Source organism: Leptonychotes weddellii, chromosome 13, assembly GCF_054177405.1.
Source record: "Leptonychotes weddellii isolate Sample4059 chromosome 13, ASM5417740v2, whole genome shotgun sequence".
NCBI lineage: Eukaryota > Metazoa > Chordata > Mammalia > Carnivora > Phocidae > Leptonychotes > Leptonychotes weddellii.
In genome coordinates this window covers 3,311,729-3,325,260 of record NC_138381.1, presented here as the reverse complement: position 1 = coordinate 3,325,260, position 13,532 = coordinate 3,311,729, and positions in this window count along the sequence as shown.

Below are 13,532 nucleotides of genomic sequence, written 5' to 3'. Positions count from 1 at the left end.
CGTGCAGTTAGCCTGAAGATGTATCTCTTTTATTTAAAGATTTATTTATGTATTTATTTATTTATTTATTTATTTATTTGAGAGAGAGAGAGAGCATGAGCAGTGGGGGAGGGGTAGATGGAGAAGGAGAGAGAATCTCCAGCAGATCTCTGCTGAGCACAGAGCCCAACGTGGGGCTCTATCCCACAACCCTGAGATCAAGCCTGGAGCTGAAATCAAGAGTCAGACTCTCAACTGACTGAGCCACCCAGGCACCCCAGTCTTTCTTTTAAAAAAACAAGAAGCCATTGATAAAATGTCCCTAAGTGTCTACTTCTTATCCATTTTATATTCTTCCAGTGTTCCTCCGTAGTTTTATGTTCGGGTAGAATGGCTTGGATATGTTACTACAGGGTCAGGAACAGGAATAATACAGACTTTCTGAGCATGTTCCCCAGTGTGATTTATTACTGGTTACCATACAGTTGCTACTACAGAAGCAAGCAGTGATGGGAGAGGCCGCCCCTGAGAGCTTCCTGCTGCCCACATCTCCCTGTGTTCTTGCTGTGTGCCTTCCCTTGACCTGGCCCAGTCTACCTCCTCCAGCTGCTCCCTCCTCAGCTATTTGCCCTTTTCTCATTCGAACTTATCAAACGCATTTCTACCAACATTTTTCTTTTAATTTTGATTTGATGAAATCAAGTACTTTTTTATTCTTTTACCTGCAGTATTCTTTTTCTTAAACTATTTGCATTTTATATTCTTTCACTTTTGGTGTCTCAGTTGACATTTCTTACACCATGACCCTGTTCTCTCTCACAGCATATTCACATTCTGCTGGATTAGGCACTACCAGGTTTTAAGACACAAAGTCAAGCTCCAGCTATCTCAGATGGTAGGGGTTTATTGTAAAGACACAAGGGAAAGAGTGACCATATCATATACTGTCCTTGTCCAAATCAGGGCTATTCTGTGACTAAAAAGAGGTGTGATTAACCATACCATGCCACGTATGTAACTAGGACTCTCCTGGCCAAATGGAGACAGGTCTTTCTTTCCTTTCTCCTTCTCTTCCCTCTCCCCTTCCTCTTCCTTCCCTTCCTCCCCCAACACCTCCTTCTTGCCCTGCTAACTCCTGCTCATAAGGGAAATAAATCATTTCTCTTTCTCTGGGTCTCTTATATCTATCTATCTATCTATCTATCTATCTATCTATCTATCTATCTATCATCTATCATCTATCAATCATCTATTTATCTCCCAAATGTAAATACTGGATTACCAGCCAATAAGTCTCCTTATAAATTTTTGATACTAGAACAATCCAATGCTGGGCTCACTTGCGAAACTCTTAGATAATTCCACAATGAGAAAGAATAGAGTTTTAGGGATCACGTTAGGATATGGAGTAAACCGTGGAGACAGAAACACAAAACAATAGTGTCTTAAACAACGTAGAGATGCAGTCCTGTCTGACATAAAGATCTAAGCTGGAATGGTGGCTCTGCCTGGTGAGGTGTACGGAGCTCAAGCTTCTCTGATTGTACCTTTTCACTCTCTGGGATTTTGTCCTCTCCACATGATCTGAGATGATTCACTGTCATATCCACTTTCCTGTTAGCGGGAAGGGGGATGGGAAGGTGTGAGCACACTCCCCATTCCCCAATGTGTCCTCTACCATTCGTGTCCCTTCTGTTCATATCACTTGACTTCCATTCATACCCTGTAGGCCAGAATGTAGCCATCTGCCTTCTACTAGCTGCAAGGAAGCCTGGGGATGGTGATTCCTCCTCTGAGAAGCCAAAATTGGCTAATTCCATTAATAAGAGAGAGGAGGAGCCAATAGGCACTTGGGTCAATCAATGGTTTCTGCCACACTTAGCACTATGATGCTGGAGGATGTATTCCCATTGAGACAGAAAATTCTTGCTGTTTTTTCCTCTCGGTAACTACACTCTGTATTTTGTGGTCTTCAGTTTACCATATTGTGATATATACTATGTAGCATCTACAAGAGCATTGCTATTTTAACTCGCGGTCATTAAGAATCATACAAATCTCTCTCTAATTGTGAAAGTATTATTTTAGTAAATCACATGAAAAGCTTACCAGATATACCATTCATTTCCTTACCATGACATTTTATTTAACTTAACCACAAAATCTCAAAGTGTTTTCAAGGGTCTAAGACTTCTGAGGTTCTTTTCATTTTGAACATCCTGCATTATAATTTATAGTTGAAATCCACCTTTTTCAGTCTAAAAAATCTGTAAGTCTGAATTTATCTTTTTTTCTAACCTTTCTAAACATTCCATCGTATCAAGGAGATGATGGTGCTCATTATGGCCATTAAGAGTCTGATGCAATTAAGTTGTATTCCACTTAAGTGATGGGGTGTGATCCCTTCTTGGAACGGGACAATTTTCTATAGGCCCACAACTTCCACATCCTCATTGATTTGCAAGGCTGTTTTAGGAAATACGTTCTTGACCCTGAATGAAGTACGTCTCCCAACTTTGAGCAAGTCATTGCATTAATGTTCTCAGATTATAACATCCATTTTAAAAAATCCCTCGCCATTGTCCCCAGGCGTCTATAAAAATGCTGTGCTTTGTTTGTGGTCACTTAGATAATAGGAGAGCTCCCCCTACTGATTGACATTGGGGAATTGTGGAGGAGGGGCTAAACTGAGGCCCTGAGCTCTTGATCACTTCGCTAATGTTCAAGCACAGACCTAGATGAAAATCAAAGGAAGCCTGTTTGACATTGGCTTTTGAAATACTTAAAAACATCAGCATTTGTCAGGTAGAAAGATTTTCATTTCAAAGTTCTAGCAGGTTATTATTATTCCAAGCAATGGAGAGTTAAAAAAGGTTGAACAACTATAATAATGATGGTGTCTGAGTGTGGGGGGTGATCAGGTTTTATTGTTTGTTTGCATAAAACTATCTCACTTAGCTTTGTTTGGGGTACTTCGAAGAAATGTAGGCTAATTAGACCATGCAAATCACTTTGTTTTCTGAAAATTAATTAAGCTTTCATGGCCTTCCCAGGTTACAGGGCCAGGCTCACATCCCACACAGTTCCTCTGGAGTTACGTAGGAGGTGAGCCTGTCTCAGGCTGAACTGTCAGATGATTCCATCATGGAAAGAATGGAGTTTAGTAATGTGGCGTTTGAAAGCTTGTTCAAGTTGTAAAATGTTAGATTCTATTTTTATTAAATCACTTAAACTTTCAACATAGTGAAAAAGATTTATTTAACATACATTTCACAAGCCATTTTGAATGCATACTTTTGGGGGAAAAATACAGCAGAGGACGACGTTTTTAAAACTGAAGTTATTGTCCTGAAGGGAGAAGACAAATGAGTTAACCATTGAAGTCCTATTGCTTCGTCAGACTGTCCATAAAAGCATTTAAAATTTTATATTTGCAGTGTTATGAGGAAGCTATGTCCATCTCCTTCCGATATACAGATGAAAATTCTCTTTATTATTTGGGAATATTGCATATAATCTACATAAAGTTGTAGAGGTTGCAAAAAAAAAAAAGCATTATTGTAAGAACCCCCAAGTAGAGGAACTAAAGCAAGCATCTGGAGAAGCATGTAATGTGGTGAGCTGGATAAAAATGCCAGATCTATGTGAAGAAGGACTGTTTTTAGTAATCTCCTTTTTGTGTCTGAATGTTTTTTAGAGATATGATATTTATTGAGATGTGATTCATGTGCCATAAAATTCTCCCACTTAAAATATACAGTTCAAAGTGTTTCCTATGTTTACAGAATTGTGTAATGATCACCACAATCTAATTTTAGAAAATTTCATCATCTCCAGAAGGAACTCTGTACCCATTAAGGGTCACTCCCTATTGTTCTCTCACTCCCCCAAACCTCCACCCCAGCCCCAACCAGATACTGACCTACTTCTATCTCTATGGATTCACCTATTTGGACATTTCATATAAATGGAAAAATATAATATTTGATCTTTTGTAACTGGCTTCTTTTAATGACATGACGTTTATTTATCTTTGTAGTCCATACACCTACTTCATTCCTTTTTTTTTGTATTGCCAAATACTATTCCATTGTATGGACATACCACATTTGTTTATGCATCTAACAGTTGATGGATATTTGGGTTGTGTCCACTTTTTGGCTATAATGAATAATAACTGCTATGAACATTCATGTATGAGTGTTTGTATCGACATATGCTCTCATTTTCCTTGGGTAGTTACTAGGAGTGGAATTGCTGGCATATATGGTATTTCTATATTTTACATTTTGAGTAAACTGTTTTCCCAGTGTGACTCTGCCATTTTACATTCTCACCAGCAAGGTGGGTTCTAATTTCTCCACCTCCTTGCCAGCATTTGTTCCTGGCTTTTTTTTTTTTTTATTACAATCTTTCTAATGGATGCATACAGGTGTCTTGTGGTTTTGATTTGCATTTATCTACTGGGTAATGACATTGAACAGTTTTTCACGTGCTTTCTCACCATTTGTATATCTTCTTTGGAGAAATGTCTGTTCAAAACCTTTGCCCATTTTATAGTTGGGTTATTCTTTTTTAAAAAAATTAATTGAAGTATAGTTGACATACAGTATTATATTAATTTCAGGTGTACAATACAGTGATTCAGCATTTATATACATTCCTAAATGTTCACCATGATAAACACAGTTACCATCACCATGGTTAGCTTATCCTTATTACATTATGAGAGTTTTTTTTAAAAATATATTCCAAATATAATGATATTGAAAACAGGAAATCAACAGAGAGATTAAAAAAAACAAAACCTGGTTCTTTGAAAAGACAAATTAAATTGATAAGCTTCTAGCTAACTAAGAAAAGAGGGCATAAATTACTAATATCAGAAATGAGAGGACATCACTTCAGATCCGGTGGACCTTAAAAAGATAAGAAAGGGACACTATGATCTCTCTTCCTACAAATTTGGTAAACTAGATGAAATAGACCAATTCCTTGTAAGACAGATTGTGCCAAAACTCACAAGAGGGAAAACAGGCCATCTGAATAGGCCTATATATATTTAAAAAATTGAATCAATAATTAATAACCTTCCAAAAGCAAAAGCACCAGGCTCAGATGAGTGCACTGGTGATTTCTACCAAACACTTAAGGAAGAAATTATACCAATTCTGTACCGTCTCTTTCAGAAGAAAGAAGCAGAGGGAATACTTCTTAATTCATTCTAGGGAATGAACATTTCCCTAACATCAAAATTAGACAAAGACATTACAAGAAAAGAAAATAACAGACCAATATGTCTTATGAGCATAGATGCAAAAAATCCACCCCCCAAATATTAGCAAACCAAATGCAATAACGTATAAAAAGAATTATACACCATGACCAAATGGGATTTGTTGCAGGTATTCAAGACTGGTTCAACATTAAAAAACCAATTAATGTAATCTTTATATCAACAGGCTAAATAAGAAAAATCACATGATCATATCATACAATAGATGCAGAAAAAGCATTTGACAAAAATCCAACACCCATTCATGATTAGAAACCCTGCAAAACTAAGAACAAGGAAACAGTCAACTTGATAAGGAACATTAACAAAATCCTCCTGCTAAAGTCATATTTAATGGTAATTCACTAGAAGTTTTTTTGTTAAGATCAGGGACAAGGCAAGGATATCCCCTCTTACCACTCCATTTCAACATTGTCTTGGAATTCCTAACTATACAGTATGGGGCAAGAGAAGGAAATAAAAGATAGACATATTGGGAAGGGAGGAAAAGAACTAAAGGTGACATGATCATCTGTATAGTAGATCTAAAGGAATCAACAAGAAAACTGGAACTAATAAGCAATTATAACATGGTTATAGGATACAAGGTTAATGTACAATAGTAACTTGTTTTCCAATATTACGAGTGATGAACAAGTGAAATTTGAAATTTAAAACACAATACCATGCACATTAGCATCACCTCAAAATGATAGAGTTAGATGTAAATCTAACAAAATATGTAAAAAATCTACATAACAAAACTGCAAAACTTGAGACAAATAAAGAAGAATTAAATAAATGGAGAAATATTCTATAATTATGGATAAGAAGAATTAATATTGTTAAAATATTGTTCATCCCAAGTTGATCTACAGATTCAATGCAATCCCAACCCCAAATTCCAGCAAGTTATTTTGCGGATATTGACAAAGTGACTCTTAAGTTTATATGGAGAGGCAGAAGACACAGGATAACCAATTCATTATTGAAGGAGAAGAACAAAGTTGGAAGACTGACAAGACCTGACTTCAAGGTTTGGTATAAAGCTACAGTAATCAAGGCAGCCTAGTGTTGGTGGAAGAATAGACAGATTAATGGAACCGAACAGCGAGCCCAGAGTTATGTCAACTGATCTTTGACAAAGGAACACAAGTAACATAGTGAAGACAAGATAGTCTTCTCAACAAATGGAGCTGGAACTGGGCATCAACATGCAAAAAAAAAAAAAAAAAAAAAAGAATCTAGACAAGACCTTGTACTCATTACAAAAATCAGCTCAAAATAGATCATAGACTGAAATGTAAATGGAAAACTATAACTCTCCTGGAAGGATCATGCAGGGGAAAACCTGGATAACCATGGGTGTGGTGATGACTTTTTAGACACAACACCAAAGATACAATCCATGAAAGAAAGATTTGGTAAACTGGACTTCACTGAAATTAAAAACTTAGAAAAAGTATTTATAAGTGACAAATCTGATAAATGACTATTATTCAAAATACGCAAAGAACTCTTAAAACTCAAAACGTGAAAATAAACAGCACAATTAAATAATGAGTAAAAAATCTGGTCACCTCACCAAAGAAGATATACAGGTGGCAAATAAGCATATTAAAAGATGTTCTACATCATATGTTCTCAGGAGACTGGAAATTAAAACAATGAGATACCTCTATACACCTAGTAGAATGGTGAGAATCTAAAATGCTAACACCACCAAATATTGGTAAGGACGTAAAGCATCTGAAAGTCTCATTCACTGCTGGGGAGAATATAGAATGCTGCAGCCACTATGGAAGACAACCTCGAAATTTTTTACAAAACTAAACACACTCTTACCATATGACCCAGAAGTCATGCTCTCTGGAATTTATCCAAAGGATATGAAAACTTATGTCCACACAAAAACCTTCACATAGATATTTATAGCAGCTTTATTCATAACTGCCAAAAGTTGGAAGCAAGATGTCCTTCAGTAGGTGAATGGATAAATAAACCGTGGTCCATCCAGACCATGGAATATTATTCAGTGCTGAAAGGAAATGAGCCATCAAGCCATGAAAAGACATGGAGGAACCTTAAACGCATATCACTAAGTGAAAGGATCGAAAGTGAACAGGCTACATAATATATAATTCCCACCATGACATTCTGGAACAGACAAAACTGTGGAGACAGTAAAAGGATCAGTGGTTGCCAGGGGTCAGTGGGGAGTGAGGGATGAACAGGAGGAGCACAGAGGATTTTTAGGGCAGTGAAATTACTTGGCATGATACTGTAATTGTGGATGCATTTCATTATACTTTTGTGCAAACTCATAGAACCTGTAACACCAAGAGTGAACCCTAATGTAACCCAACTGTGGACTTCGGGTGAGAATGATGTGTCAATATAGGTTCATTGATTGTAACAAATGTTCCACTCTGCTGGGGGCTGATGAGACTGCGGGAGGATACACATGTGTGCGGGGGCAGGGCGATCTATGGGAAATCTCTGTACCTTCTGCTTAATTTTTCTGTGAACTTAAAACTGCTCTAAGAAATAAAGTTGGTTAAAAAGAGTTAGTCAAAGCATGATAGTTGACAAAAATAGTGGTTTTGTACGTAAAGTGCTTACAACTGTGGTGAGCACCGAGTCCACTCTGGCAATTATAATAATGTCAGTCTCCCTCAGAATTCTGATGAAGCTGCAAGTTGAGGCTACTCCTGATGGCAGTTCATTTTCCCCATAACCCTGGGCAGAGAGAATTTGCACAAAGAATTAAGATGAAAAGTCTGATTTTGTAGCAATAAACCTCTTCTTTCTTCCTACATTTCCCCTCCATGTCCTTTCTCATAATATATCAATGTAGACATATTTTTTTTGTGTTATCTTTCCTACTTAATCAACCATTTCCCTAGATTCAGCCCACTGGAAATCATTCCTATCAAAATTAATGACAATATATTTTAGCCATTTCAATGAACTCACATTTTTGTGAGTTTTTTTTTTTTTTCTTTTTGTCTAAGGATGTTAAAGCCTATATTAGCCATTTAATGGTGGACTAAACTATCAGAAACTAATTTGCATTAATAAGGGCCCTATGACAGATTTGGGGTTGTTGACAAAATTTATGTTGATTAGCAACATAGAAATCACAATACCTGCATTTATTTCTGTTCCTGTCATTACTGACAGTAATATTACAGACATCTTGCCAAACATTTCCAGGCTTCGGCTTCTACAGTGGATAAAAACCTCCCGTGGCTAATAGGAATATTGAAGGTATCCACTGAAGTTGATAGCTTACAGACGTGGTATTCCACACGCATCCCGTCCTGAGATGGTGGGTACAGAATAGGGAAAGAGAACAACGTTGTCAACTGCTATCTAGTGAGTCCGGGGCTTTCTGAGTTTGTCCAAAGCTTCACTGTATCTCTGCAGTGTTGATGCACAGAAGTTCGGGTAGAGTAGTCATGGAGATGACAAAAGGCCCATGGGTTGAAATCCAGAGGAATGTGGGATCCCAGCTCTTACCTGAGAGAGGGAAGCAGAGGAGAGACAGCCCAGAGGAGAGAAGCGAGAACTGCTGGCTGTGCACGTGGCAGCCTGTGGGCACCAGTGCTCCCCTTGGGTCACTGGGGCACTGTGGTCCCTGCAAACTCTCAGAGGTCCCTGTCCCAGCAGAAACCAACAGGGCAGCACCCCCTCAGCCTAGCAATGTGGGACCCTCGCCAGCAATGCCTCGCACGGCAAACCTTTGGTGGGTGAGTGATTGACGTATCGCTTTGGTATAAAGTCGAAGTTATTAATGTCTCTCAATCTTCTGTTTAGCTTTTATTTTCTGTCACTGTTGTTTTTTTTCACTATGTGTTGATTCACACTTCATCCTGGAGCTCCTACTCTTTTAGGGCAAGAGAGACAAATATGCAGATGAGGGCATGAGGCACTTCCAGTTAATCATGATTGTGGTATGTGAGCCCTACACACTTCCTCCCAACCTACTTTTGCTGTCCCTAACAGCTACTTCCAAGTTTGGAGTCAGCTGGGTGGAAGAAGTCCCATCTTTTTAGAAGATTTTTCCTTAGTGTCACATGAGCTGTACCTTCCTTTGCCCTACCCTTCCTTTTTTGTCATTAGTTTTGTGGTAATCTGTGTGTGTGTGTGTGTGTGTGTGTGTGTTTGATGCAATCTGCTAGAAATGTGACAAAATTCTTGGTTTGCTAGTAAGATAGTATTCGTGAAATTCCAACCCTGGGCTACAGCCAAGGGATGTTTTAATTGCTGGTTATTTCCTTATTGTGATAGTGACTCAGGAGACAATCTCAATGAGTAAGAATTTAGTGATGTCACCTTTTGCATTTGGCCTCTTCCTTTCTTGTCCAGGTAAAATATATATTTGGAATGGCTCTTTATAAACCATTGGTTAAAATAAGACACCAGATCTATTGCTTAAAATAAATTCAACATTATATGTTTCTTCAATTGTTTAAGGAAGAAGTTTTCCTTTGACTCAACATCAAATATGATGTACTTGAAATCAAATGGATTTCTTTCTATAGTGTATTAATAGATTATAAATTCTTTGAAGAAAGGGACCATGTCTGAATCATGACTTTGTCCCTAATATCTAGCATAATGTATGTTCAATAGTATTTGCTTAGTGATTTCTGAATGACTACATTATTGTAGCTGTAAAAATACTCTTATGAACTGTATAATTCTGCTGTATGCATTATTTTCTTTGTTAATCAGTGATAGTAAGCATACTTACTGGTATGGTAAACTGGTAAAACTAATTTAAATTTAGTCATTAAAATACACAAATTTATTGAAAATTAAATTGACAAAATTTGGACAAAATTGTCCTTAGATCTCTTTAGGAAAAAAAAAAATGGTATTTATCTTGATAATAAGTGGATCTCAGTGTGGTCCAGCATATCAAACTTATCTTCCCCAGTTTACATGGTTCCAATTCTTTGCCATGTTGCTTGTCATTATTTGTCTATCATCTATCTATCTATCTATCTATCTATCTATCTATCTATCTATCTATCTATCTATCTTATTCTCCCTACCTGTCTATCTATCTATCATCATCATCTACTATCTTATCAATCTATGACCTCACCATTCTTTTGGTAGGAAAATACTCCAGAATATTCTCTTGGAAAATTTTAGAATCATGACGGTTTAAAATGAGCATTCTCTAATCTCACTGTAAGCAAAAGCAAAATGATGAGTCATATATTTTGAATAACAATAGGCTGGAATTTCTAAACCAGATATTAAAATATTTATTAACATGCATCTGTGTCTGCCTATAGATCATGTTTTCATTAAGCATGACTCTTAAGTTCCTGCTCAAATATTTTTGGCTTTTACTAGGCCTAATATAAGTCTAAAGGTATTCACATAGCTATTGCTGAGAAAAATGTACCAAAAGAGAAAAATAAGTGTTCATTATTTCAGGATTCTGTGTAGCTAAAATGGTGGGGGAATGGCAGATAGTGAGGGGAGCAGCATCAGGTGGAATGAAAAATAGTTCTTCCTGAACACCTTACAATGACTTCTTTTTTTATTTCCTTCTTTATTTATGTCAAATATATAAGCATATTATTTATGGGGAATAATGGGGACAGGGTGAAGAATATGTTCTATTACTTTTTAAAAATTATTTTAAGCACAAATGTCATTGTATAGACTGTCATTTACCAGAATATTATTCTGGAACATTAGACCTCAAATAAATTTGATGGTTTAAAATGTACATTAATAATAAACTTGCCTACATTTGTTCAAGTCAACGTTTCTCACACTTGTCTGACCAAAGCTGTATTTTTTCACCACACCCTAAATATCCTACAGATCCAGTATTCCACTCTGTGGAATGTAGGTGTGTAGCAGACGTATGCTCGACTCAGACCTTTGTCCTTGATAATGTACAGTTTCCTTGGTGTGTGCATAACACACACACACACACACACACATACACAAATATCACACAAGGATAGATTTGAGTCAAATGTTAAATATTCTTTGGTAAATAATTTTCTCTAGCTCTTATTTCTGAAATTTTCTATAAATGTCCTCCAAAGTGTCCCCTACTGACACTTTCATCCAGTTTGATTGCTTCCTATCTGCCCCACTGAGGAGGGAAGGATCCCCTACCCTCAATAGTATCAGATGGCCAAGTACAGGATGCTCAAGACTGCACAGATGAACTCGAACAGAAGTTTATTGACTAAGCATACCCACAGTATACCATACAAGGGCACATGGTAGTTGCACTGGGGAGCAGAGAGAACCCGCAGGAACTGTACAAAGCAGACTTTGTAGTAACAAAAGGGTAAGGTACTCCCTGGTTCCTGCGGGAGGACGTCATTGTTGGAATAATTTTGTGGGCTGGCAAGGAGGTGAACTTGTTAGTTGAGGACGAGGGGCGTGCAGCTGGGTCAGGTGATAGAGGAACTAGCTGGGTGGGGAGCGTTTCCTGCTGGGTGGGGGTCATATCTGGTGAGAGCAGGTGAGCCCATGGTTAAGTTTCACCGCCCCATGAGACTCAAAGTTGTCAGGGCAGCACGTGACATGTTAGGCCTTACAGTACTCCCTCCCCAAGTGTCTTGAGATCTGTGCTCAGTGTGCTCTGGATTCCTCTTCTTCCTTCTCCATGGCAGAATGCCTCTCACGGGCTGTCAACTTTCCCCATACCAGATCGCAGTGTTGATTCACTTGGTATTCAAAGTCAGCCAGATTTTTATCCAATATAGTGTTCTGGCGATCCCCCAGTGCTGCTCCTTGCTATCCCAGTTGATGGTAGCCATTATCCTTGATTCATTGCATGCCATTGATCTTCGAAATTTTGATTAATGACAGTGAAACCTGAAAAGTTCAGTTTGGCTTTGGTTCAAATGAGCACCCAGAAGTTCAGATGCTTAATTCAAGCTGTCTAAGTCTCTTGGATAAGCAAATGTGGTTATGCAAAATTACTCTGAAAAATCTCCTGGAAACAGCCCCTCTCTTGGAAATTTCTGGTATTTCCTGCTTCTACTTAGACTACAGACTATAAATACTACAAAGACATTATTTCTTTCTTTCATTTGTTCTGCTCATTTACTTCTGGCCAGAGCCCAGGTTTCTAGGTTTTTGGGGGACAGGTAGCAAATCATGGTGAGAAAGTTCAGGGTGGCATTGTTTGGCTGTCATATTACACCAGACATACGTACATTTTCCATGCACCTGGGCACACAGAGAGATACAAGCCCATCCGCTCCCGGGGTTCCGGCTAAAGAGTTATCTATTTATCCCTGGCAAACTGACTTCTTTTTCAAATCCGTGAGAATGTGCTAGTACTGTGTGAATACTTGGGTGTCATCTAGACAAAGCAGGAGGTTGATAAATGACAGTGGGAGGAATTCCCTCCAAAATGCACAGTTAACTCTTCTCAGCATTCCCTGGCTTAGTTCAGGCAGGCAGGCCAATGCAACAGATAATCTGAGGGCTGCTTTCTGAAGGTAGAAAGGGATGCATACTTTCAGGTTCCTAAGGAAGGACATTTGGAAAAAATAGTCTCTTGAATGAGAATATTCAAAACCTTACCCACTCCCCGCCTCTAAACACCCTCACTAAGTTCAGACCAAGGGTTCATTAGCCAGAGTGCCCTGGTTTATCTGGGTCATTCATCTCGGTATGCTGAAAGTTTAAGTTACCAGATGGAATATGGCAAAATATAATTCCCTGGTGCTCACCTGGCATTTGATGCCAATCTATGTTTTGTTTGCAGTAAGTGATCTATTTCAGTTCCTTTGAGATCAACCAATATTAATAATGTGCACAATAATGTGTGCAATATAATGAGAAATTCAATTAAGATTGGGTTTATCCTGAATTATTTAGAAAATAAATTAAACTTTCTGATCTTGGAGATACACATGTGTTTCATGCATGTTGCAAATCCCAGGAAGCATTGAAACATGCATTGATCATAAACCCTGCAACTCAGAATTCTGGTTGAGTCTTTACTTTGCTCTTCACTCTCTGTCACAGACTGTTCATCTGGATGTAAATAATGCCTCATTTACACCTGGGGGTAGCATAGGAGACTCGGTAATCCTATATACTTTCCCAAACTGTGAAAACAAAACCCAAAGTCTCCAGCTTCTGCTAATTAAGAAAGCAATCCCATTTGAACACCGAACATTTTTAGTGTATTTATAATATTGCTATGTTATGTCCATGTCATACTTCAAATTTGTCAATTGAACAATAAAATATATAGTGACTTTGGATTTTA